We start from the raw sequence: 11,251 nt of genomic DNA on the forward strand, positions 1-11,251 counted from the left end.
ATGTTTGGTTGAAACTTTAAGATCTCTCTGATATTATTTATAAGAAGAAGTATCTTCACGAGTTGTCTGACTTTGGTAGCCTTCTCTTTGTTGTAGCTTGAGATATCATGCTTCAAACAGTGACTCAAATCGGCGTCACACTCGAAAGCCAGCCTCAAGTCGATCGAACACGAGTAAGTTACTCTTTAAGAAGCGCATTTGTCTCCTTGAGTTATCCACTATTCGATCTCTCGTTGATATCGACGAAAACCTAAAGACAACAAAGCTTCCAGGAGAGGTAGCACAAATAAACACTCAGCTCTTTCAGGGAATCTACCACGTCGTATATGAGCACATACTTCTTCACTTAGAATTCTCCAAGAAAATATATGGGATATTGCACTATTTTTTCGGAGTTAAAGTTACATATGGTCTATTTCTCTCACATTTTAAGCACAAAAGTTGTACGCGCTCTCATAGAAAGCTTTGTATCTTCCTCTAAATAATAGTTCTCCACCAGATTTATAGTATTCAGTATTGACAAGAAATAGGTGCTCATCATTATTTCTCCCTAAAAAGATTAGACATTGCTTTTCTTGTCAATAATTTGGCGCAATGTATGCACTCACTAAACACTATTCGTCAGATATCAACAACCATCTCTATCAAATATCTCAAAAACACCATAAGCTATAGAATCCTTCTTCGATGCATTTCTCCCCCAATTCTCTATTCTTACTCAGACACCATTTGGGACGTTCCCAAATAGTTTAGCAACTCTAATCACTCTCTTTATAATGGTAGCTCACCCTCATAAATATTCTTCCAAGCCCTAAAAAACTCACTTTAGTATTTACATGGCAGGTTTAGATTGGGGCTTTTCCCTGGGGTGTTCGAACGCCCGTGGGGCGCGTTCGAACGCGCCTAGTAACAACACTGCAGAACTCAAATGGCGTTTGAACGCAAGGAGGTCGCATTCGAACGCCTACATCAAAGTTGCTTTCGGGTTGAGATTTCGAATGCGATCGGGCCGTTCGAATGCCTACATCACACAACCTCTGTCTAGAAACTACGTTGGGACACCCCCAGGGCTCGTTCGAATGCACTGACACAGAAAATGCTGATATAGGACAGGTTTAGATTGAGGCTTTTCCATGGGGTGTTCGAACACCCGCGGGGCGTGTTCGAATGCGCCTAGTAACAACACTACAGAACTCAAATGGCGGTCAAATGCAAGGAGGTCCCATTCGAACGCCTATATCAAGAATGCTCTCGAGTTGAGATTCGTGTTCGAACACGACTGGGCCATTCGAATGCCTGCATCAAAGTTGCTCTCGGGTTGAGATTTGCTTTCAAATGCGGTCGGGTCGTTCGAATGCCTACATCACACAGCCTCTGTCTAGAAACCGCATTGGGACGCCCCCAGGGCTCGTTCGAATGGCACTGACACGAAAATGCTGATATATGCTAAAAACTTACTGAAAATGAATTTGAGCCAATTTTTAACAGAAAGTTAATATTGTTGCTGTCTCAACTAACTTTCTAGAGCAACCCATGCCTAATGACTGAAGCTCCTCCTCTCGTTGGACCCTCAGCCAATTGAAAATGTCGTCATCTGATGGATCAATGCTGCTTGGGAGGGTTGCACTGGCAGGGGGATAATATTGTGTCTACAAGGCTGTGGCAAACGAGGTAGCTCACAACATGTGTAAGCGCTCTCTATGGTGAAGTTTATGCTATCCTAGAAGACATCAAATTCCTGATGAATGTGTGAGCATATGTGGACAAGTGGATCTTTAGTGACTACTAGGTTGCAGCTAACACAATTATGAATATATACGACAATGTGCTAAGATTAGTCTACAAAGCATTTGTTCGATGACAGTAGTAAATGGTTATCTCTTAATCCGTTGATCAAAGTTTGTTGTACTAGTCCTAAAAAAACTTAGGAAGCTCATCTTATATTAATGCATTAGTTTGCAGACTTTCCTTAAAATAAAAAGAAAAAGAAAAATTGCGCGTTTCTCAACTGATGTAGAATACGGATCTCTTGCTGCTGAAACTGACTGTGAATTGTATCCTATAAATGCTTCCTTGCGATTAATGAAACATGCATAGTGAAATCTTATACAATTAATTCCTCTTTTGTGGCAATACAATGCATTATGTCTAATTCGTAGTATTTCTATTTTCATGTCAACTATTCTTTAATAATGGAACAACGAGGGCTTGTTCTGATTCATGTTGACTTTCATGAAATAAGTAGATATCTTGAGTAGTTGTGCGGCTCACTTGATTCCAAACAATAGATTTGCTTGGAGAAACTATAATTCAAAATCAACTCAATTATTCTTTGGAGTCGAAGTTTTTAAACTACGTGTAAAACTTTTTTTTAAGGGAAAACCATGAGTAGGTGAATCATTTCTAGTAAAATTGATAAGCTTTTACCGCACAATATAGAGAATATATTGTAATAAGTCCAAAAGAGCGCAGAGATATAATACACAGCATATAATCCATTTAGCCTCGTTCGACTTACGAATGAGATAATAAAGACTTTGGCCCATGCCTTGTTCACATTGAGAATACAGAGGAATAGGAAGGAATAGGAATAACAAAAATAAATTTGTTATTACTAAAATGATAGTTGTATTCTAAGAATAGCTATTCCTATGTTTACTTATATTCTAAAATAAAAGTATAATAATCATAGTGAATGAAATGATGGAAAAATTACTATAATACCTTTCAATTTGATTTAAAATAGATTGATAGGATAGAGGGAGAGAAGCTTATAATATTATTAGTATGCAGTGCATGTATGAAATATTATATTATTATGCTTTACGCACATACTAGCGCATATTACTATAGTGGGAGCGTACATATACATTGTGTCCTAGTACGTATATAATGCATTATCTTTTGACAAGCAATATTAATTATTATCATTCTTTATTTATCTACCAGTGTCTATTACTATGTTAGGAGCATAGCTATGCATTATGTGCTAGTACGTGTGTATTCAATTACTTTTTAGCAAGCAATATCAATATCAATATCAATATCAATCATTTTCATGCTTTACTTATCTACCGGCGCCTATTACTATGGTGGGAGCATACCTATGCATTATGTGTTAGTTCTTATGTAATACATTATATTTTGACAAGTAATATCAATTATTACCATGTTTTACCTATCTACTAACGCCCATTACTATGGTAGGAGCGCACCTATGCATTGTGTACTAATACGTATATAATGTATTATATTTTGGCAAGCAATATCAATCATCACCATGCTTTACCTATCTACTAGCGCCCATTAGTATGATAAGAGCGTACCTATGTATTGTGTGCTGGTACGATACATTAAAATATTAGTTTATTTATATTAGTCTTTGGATACATTTATCTTACATATTTTCTAGTCAAAAATAATATTTTATATTTTAAATATTGTTATATTTAATAGTAAAAAATATTTAAATTGGGAAGATTGAAACGCGATGTCAGATGTCTCGAGCCCAGAGCGAAACCCTTTCGGCCCATGGCAAACAACTAGCTCAAGTAAACGCACATGGTGGATCTGAGGGGCTCGAAAGACAAAGACCCTTAGATAAGATTGGGATTAACGTCATGCTGGGCACAGAAAACAAGGGTTCATGAATGGATCACACCATTTAGGTGAGGATGGAATCAACGTAGGTAAGGGGGAGAATATCAAAACCTTGTACCGTGATGTGCTATTAGGAGATTCATCCAAACCTAGGGTTCAAGAAAGGTTTCAAAAAAACCTTCAAACTTTCGGTGATAAAGAGAGAAGGCGAGAAAGATTAGAGTGCTTTCACTGCGGCGAACAAAGACACTAGGCAACGACTTGCCATAACAACATCATTTGCTACATGTGCCGAAGATTTGGACACAGAGCCTAGAATTGCAAGACTGGTATCATGGAGGAGCGGAATGTGTCTTTAGCAGGATCTTCATGGGTCTTTCTAAGAGCATCTAAGGAGATGAGGCAAAATGAAGGAAAACTAAAGAAGTGTATGATAGCCTCTTACCTTCTCAAAATCTTGAACTGGCTATGAGTACAATATGGGCATGGGAGCATGTTTGGAGGGTTAGGGCTATCTCTAAACACGAATACCTTGTGGATTTTCCATCGCTAAAAAGTATGGAGGAAGTGGTGAGGGAAGGGGATGTTGACTTAGGAGTGACGGTGGTCAATTTCAAGCCATGGCGGAAGGATTGGAAGGTGGTGTGCTGTAAGGAACCTATCTGAATTCGTCTATCAAGTATCCCTCTTCACTACTGGAATTATATACATTTTATGAAGATTATTGAGACCATTGGGACACTAATACTAGAAGATGAAAAAACAAAGAAAAAAGAAAACTTGAGATGGGCCAAATTATGGGTAATGGTGAAGGATATTGTTGATATTCCAATTAAACTAGCCATTATGATAGAAAATATGATATTTGAGGTTAAACGTGAGATTAAAGGCAGTGAACATAGAATGGGTAATGTCAAGTCATATACTTGGGTTAGAAGAGGACCTATATTTTGCTCTGATTAGAGCAGTAATCAAGAATGGGGAATGATACACTTAGTAAGAATCTTTTCTTATTGCATTAGGTGTTTATTTTTATTAAAATAAAATTTTTCTAGGTCGCGTTCGAACGCATGTGGAGTTGCGTTCGAATGCCCTTGTGAACGCCCGTGTTCAAACGCCTTGTGAATGTGAACGCCTTGTGAATGCCTGTGTCATGTTCGCAAATCCAGAGAATGGGCTTTTTGAGTACATTCGATCGACGGGAATCCTCTAGAATTAGAGTTTCATATTGTTTTAGGACTTGTTGGCTAGCCTCTATAAATATATGGATGACAACCAACTTTATAATGCTATTGGATTCTTGATTTCTTGCCTCCTATTTTCTCTCTAGACTCCTCCCTCCTCCCTCTTCACCATCCTTCCACATCTACTGTTGGCAATGTTTCTCCTAATTTCTAATCTCCCTCGACTATCGAGGCACCCCTCTTCTTTGGGATCTCGACCACTTCGTTTTCTTCGTCTATATTCTTAAACCACATCCACAATCCACCTTAATCTCCATATCCCTCTATAACCCTAACATCCACTCCGCCCGTCACCACCACCATCAACCACGTTATTCCATATTTTCGTCCCTACTATAGTTCGAATCTGTGAAGGATGTAAATACAAAAGTTGTAGATTAGGAAGTTACGTAACCCAATTAGTTTCATAATTTGCTGACTACCGAAGAATATATGACGAATATTTTCTCATAGTTGCGCGGACTAATTCTTATAATACATCCAGATCTTGAAGGAATCATTGTGTAGCCTATCTTTAGTTCGAGAACCTATCAATTGGTATCAGAGCCTTATCAAATTGGTATCAGAGCCTTATTAAATTAGTATTAGAGCAAACGAATCTCAGACCTCCATTAATGGTTGAAACAAGGAAAATGACATCAACAAGGAGACCTATAGAGAGCACACCAACAAGGGAGGATTCAATGCACGATGATCCTAACCGAGAGGTCGATTCCTTTGGAGTGACCATGGCAGGACTGAGTCAACCAACGTCCTTGGGTTCGAATATGGATGAACTAAGGGGCATGTTCTAAACATTGTTGCATAGAGTTGACAACATACAAAAGGATCACAATGAATTCAAGGAATATGTCGTGAATCAATTGGGTTCGTCATCTCCTCGATGGCGAATGGAGTTTCAAGAAGGACGAGCGGTGGGACCCCATAGAACTAATACCCCACAGGTCTAGGTGCGTCATATGAGTGTCAATGATCCCCTCATCCGACGGTAGTGGAACCCGAGAGGCGTGCGGCACCGATGCGCTTCGTCGATGAGGAGGATTGGTACTTTAAGGATGAGGTTGATCCCTATGGAGATGGTGATGGACATGCTCGAGAATTTAGAGAAGGTGATCAATATGCACAAAGGTTAAGTCCTGAACCAAGGATCTTTTGCGAACCTGACAACGCTATTCGGGGGAGAACCGCACGCTTGGACTTTTCAAAATTCTAAGGTTGTCATCCACCGGATTGGGTGTTTCAAGTTGAACAATATTTTGATTGTCAAGGTACAGCGGAAGATACAAAAGTCTAAATGGCAAGCTTTCACCTCCAAGGAACGGCATTGCATTGATATAGATCGATAATTCGTGGTGGTGGATTTATCGGATGGGCTGATTTTTGTAGGAGAATTACATGCAGATTTGGGACAGCGGCATATGAGGATTTTGCTGCCACATTAAGCAAGATGGTTCAAAGGACTACCGTATTAGAGTACCAAGCTGAGTTTGAAAGAGTTAGTAGTCGTTGTGAGCCACCATGACCCGAACGTACATTGATGAGTACATTTATTTCAGGGCTGCGATAGGAGATACAAGCGGATGTTTGTGCTCTATATCCTACTACTCTTGAGGAGGCCTTTGAGAAGGACGTGAGGATGGAACAAAAGCATAGGGCTCTAAAGATGGCAGCGAAAATCAATTGGGGCAACCGAGATGAGCGGTTTGCTCCTAGAACGCCGATTGGAAATTCTGCGGTTTCAAAAACTGTAATAACCCCCCAAAAAATAGAGAAAATAATAATAATAATAAAAAATAATAATAATAATAATAAATAATAATAATAATAAAATAATAATAATTAATATAATAAATAATAATAATATATAAATTTTTAAAAAAAGAGACAAAAAGAAAGAAATAAAAAATAATAATAAAAATAAAATTAAAAAATATATATTGGCGTTGCATGGCACAAGCTCGTGCCATGCAACGTGGGCGCGTGTTGGGGGCGCCACGTGCGCCCACAACCGCCGGCCCGGCCAACCGGGCCGGACCAGCTAGTTGCGGCGGGCCCCGCTGCAACCGCCGCCCTTCCCCCTCCTCCACCGCCTTCCCTCTCTCTCTTTATATATATCTCTCTCTCTTTCTCTCTCACATATTCTCTCTCTTCCTCTCTCTCTCTCTTTTCTCACATATTTTCTTACCGCCGTCGCCGCCGCAGCACCACCCTCACCGCCTCTCTCTTTCTCCCTCTAAATCTCTCTCTCTCTCTCTCTCTCTCTCTCTCTTTCTCTCCTTCCCTTGCCGACGCCGGCCTACCACCGCCGTCGCCGTCGTCGCCGCCGCACCACCTTCTCTTTCTCTAACTCCCTCATTCTCTCTCTTACCCTCCTCTCTTTCTCTCTCTCTCTATCACCTCTCCCTTTCTCACCACCTTCTCTCTCTCTAACTCCCTCGTTCTCTCTCTACCCTTCTCTCTTTCTCTCTCTCTAGCACCGCTCTCTTTCTCTCCTCGCCGACGGCTTCTCGTTGTCGTCATCGTCGCCGCTGCACCACCTTCTCTCTCTCTCTTACCCTCCTCTCTCTCTCTATCACCTCTCTCTCTTGAGCTCTCTCCCTTCTCTTATCAACGCCAGTCGCCGTCGCCGCCGCCACCGCCGCAGCCTAGGTGAGCCTCCCTTCCTTCTCCTTCTCTTCTTCTTCTTCTTCTTCTTCTTTCTTCTTTCTTTCTTTCTCTTCTCCTTCCTCTCTTCTTCTTCTCCATTCTTGGCCCTCCTTCTCCTCTTGTTTTGTAGCAGACAGTGTTGGAAGAGGACTATTATTATTATTATTTTATATAATTACTTCCTAATGATAAGTAACATAGTCTATTTAGGTAATTAATTATTTTGATAATTTATAACTAATATAATTTTACTAAGCATTTTAGTATAATAATTTATTAATTACAATTATAAATATTGCCTATAAATTTATTAGAGTTTTAGTTATTATTTATTAGTGAATATATGTAGTCTTATATTTATATTTAACTTATATTATATATGTCTATTTTTAGTATATTAGTATTGTCTAATAGTTTGTATAAAATGGAATACTAGAATTGTAGATTATTTTTGTATAATAGGATAATGATTATTTTATGTATAATCTAGGATTAGTTAAATAAGAGTAAGTATTGCAAAATAACTAGTAATAATATTATTCTATAATTATATTTTTATTAAATCATATATTTAGACGTCTTGGTTATTTATAAAAAGGAGATAAATTACTATATACTTATTTTCTATAATTACCAAATTAGGATTTTATTAAATAAATATAAATAGCATATTAATATTGCCACAATTAAATTTATCCTATAAATCTAATCAATATTAAATCTAATAAAATATCATATTTTACTCGAACGAATTATAATCAGACAAACAACTAACTTTATGTTACTTAAACATTTTCAGATTCTGAACCCCGTTATTTGAGACCCCGAGGGTCTCACCAGCATTGAGTGGCAGTTGATTGATGGACTCAAGGGATACGTGTGTTGAGTCTTCTGATAAGATGTGAGTAGTCTTATCCCTTAGACGCCTTTCTTAAATTAGGTTATATTATATATTATGTACATGCATGTTTTGGCCTCCAGCATGATTATATGATTTTATCTAGAAATGATTATAGTCGAGCATATTTTATCATGCATTCGATTATGCTGATTTGGGATATGAGTACATTGGTGATATATATAGAGATGATTAGAGATGATTCTACTGTTATGGTTGTTTATCGAGTTGATCTGTAGCATGAGTATGCATGTGTTGACGATATAGTTGGAGACTACATTGCATCATTTTCTCTTGATTCCTATTCCACCTAAATTCCTGTTATGCATTGACTTGTTATCGTACTGGATATATGCATTTGCTCTGTTATTTAGAAGGAAAGCATGAAATATGATTGATAGGATAGTTGATAGAAAGCGTGAGGATACTCGAGTGGGCGCGAGGGTCAGGACGTGCCTGGAGATGATTGATCACTCGACATAGTCACGATCCTGTTGGCCTTACGTCTGAGGTCGTTAGTCTGTGTGCGTAGCAGACATTTGGACACATGCCGTTCGCCAGAGCATATGTGGCAAGTTATCCTCACGAGGTTTCTATCAACTATGTGGGTCCCCGGTCTGGATGGATGTTGATACCCTAGCGGGTGGCGGGGTATGGTTATATTAGAGATACTCTTGCGGGTGGCGGAGTATGCTCTGAGCCTTTGGACATGCTGTTGAGACTAGGTACCGGGTATTGACTATGCATAGTGGTCTAGTATGATGATATTATACTGAGATGTCGGTGATGATTATGATGTTGAGAAATGCATATGATTTCATTATCATTTGATTACCTAATTATCGAGTGGTCAATATTCATCATATATGATTGCATTTGATATCATAACGTGGTCATGGTCGGCATGCATTATGTGTCATATTTGAGAGAGAGTTATGATGATAGTATGATACGGAGATTTGTTTACTCATGGTCGAGGATTATATATTTGTATCAGTTATGACATGTTATCTACTTTTCCTTTATATATTATTGAGGATACATTCATACACTCATTCATGACATGATACTCTTTCTGATTCATATTATCCAGTACATGATTTACTCTCTGTTTGGCATCACTGATTCGGGGTAAGGTCTATTCACTGAGCCTTTTGCTCATGACTCTTTTTATTCTTTTCTAACCCCTTAGATCTGTGGTATGTGATAGCGACCTGAGATATCTTGAGAAGATATTTTAGAGTGATGATGAGGTGAGTTATTGATGCGAGACGGTATAGAAGATAGTTTAACCAAACATTGAGTTGTATCGTTGTTTGTTATATTTGTACCTTATTGTATCAGATGATGATTTGTATAGTATATGTCAGATTTTATAGCACTCGTGTATCAGTTGTTTAGTTGTATCTTGATGATTTATTGTGGCCTATGTGGGCCCTGCCAGATTATGTAGTGGTCTAGTGTATATTATTATGGACTTGGATATTCATATGTTAATAAGTTTATTTGGTCGATAGTATGATGTATTTGGTGATGGATTATGTGATCATGGATAGGTTCATAGGTTTTATTTGATGATGTCATGATTATATGTGTAGAGGAGAGTATCTATGTGTGACGGGCCCTGCCCGACCTGTCGCGTGCGCCGCGCGTGCCGTGTGGGCGCGTGGGCATGCACGTGCCGTGCCGGGTGGGGGCGTTACAAAAATAGCGGCTACGACTACTAGACCACGACCACCTTTGAGACCTTCTTCTGACGTTAGAGGAGGCACTAGACCACCCGTTCGAACTCTCACACCTGCCCAGGTGGAGGAGTGAAGAGTGAAGAGCCTTTATTTTCGATGTGATGAGCGTTTCACACCCGATCATCAGTGTTCTAAACCGATCGGGAGTGCGATGCCTATTAATGGTCCTGAGGAGGATGATGAGGTAGTTAATGATGGAGAGTGTCTAGAGGAGACCCATGAGGAGACCATTGAGGAGGACGTTGAGAAAGATATCCAAGCTGAAATATATATGCATGCATATTTGGGTACTTTCATGCCGAGAACGTTATGGGTAGACGGACTCGTTAGAAAGTATTATGTGCACATCCTCATCGATTCGAGGAGTACACACAACTTTCTAAATGAGAGGTTAGTGAGGAGATTGGGTTTGGATGCCGAACTGACTACGGGGTTTGACGTTGCTATTGGAGACGGCATGAAGCTTAGAGCGGAGAGCTTATGTCGCCAGGTCGGTATACGGGTGCAAGGACACGACATCATTGTGGACTTGTATCCATTGGCGCTGCGAGGAGCCAACATTATCCTTGGTGCTCAGTGATTATAGAGTTTGAGACCTATCACATTTGATTTCCGGAGCATGTGGATGAAATATAAACAAGGAAACAAAAATGTGCGGCTTGATAGTGTTCGGCTTTCGCCGATTCCTGCGATGCAACCTATGGTGGGGCTGCCTTGTGCGTATGATTTGACCTATCTTCTTCAGTTAGGACCAGTAGGAGATGAGCCTCAAATGAGTTCAGGTATTACCATTGAATTGTCTAATTTATTAGATAACTTTTCTGGACTGTTTGAGGAGCCGTAGGAGTTGCCACCGAGGAGAGCGGCAAATCATAGCATAGAGATTGTACCAGGGGCTGCATCGACGAACGTGAGGCCATATCGGTATCCATATGTGCAGAAAGAAGTTATCTCAAAGATGGTAGCCGAGGTGTTGGAGCAAGACCTCATACAACTAAGTCATAGCTCATACTCATTCTCCATGCTTTTGGTGCGAAATAAGGACGGAACATGGCATTTTTGTGTCGACTATCAAACTATCAGATAGGAAGGGCTGTTGCACAAAATGTACTGATTCG

This window comes from Typha latifolia, chromosome 1 (genome assembly GCF_019914945.1).
Source record: "Typha latifolia isolate L0001 chromosome 1, TyphaL0001v2, whole genome shotgun sequence".
NCBI lineage: Eukaryota > Viridiplantae > Streptophyta > Magnoliopsida > Poales > Typhaceae > Typha > Typha latifolia.